Here is a 452-nt window from a genome sequence, read left to right as displayed (position 1 = left end):
ATATACACAATTAGCTAGCTATATACAGTTTCTCCTAATTGGTGCCTTCGGAGCCAGTGGCATTAGCCTAATTGGTGCCTACGGAGCACGATGATAATTGGAAGTGGTTCATGGGGGCGGTAGCGGGTAATAGTATTCTTCTTTGGGATCTATGACCTGGTCGAGCAAAAATCCCGCTATTTCCTCTTGAATTGCTTCTATGCGCTCCTCTGCTAGGAGCTGCTCCCGCACCTCTTTGAACTGTTAAGAAGTAGATCAATATGCATGTGTATTAGTTGTGTGACTAGATATCGATAATGGTGTAAAAATTGTGAATAGTGTTCTGACAAACGTACCCACTCCTGTCTTTGAGATCTGCTCCTTTTGGACGTCATCATGCGAATGTTCTCGCAAACGTAGTATGCACACAAATTATTCCCCGGTGCCTGCTTCAGGGTCTTTACGAGAATGGA

This window comes from Triticum aestivum, chromosome 1A, assembly GCF_018294505.1.
Source record: "Triticum aestivum cultivar Chinese Spring chromosome 1A, IWGSC CS RefSeq v2.1, whole genome shotgun sequence".
Lineage (NCBI taxonomy): Eukaryota > Viridiplantae > Streptophyta > Magnoliopsida > Poales > Poaceae > Triticum > Triticum aestivum.
This window is presented reverse-complemented; position numbering follows the sequence as displayed.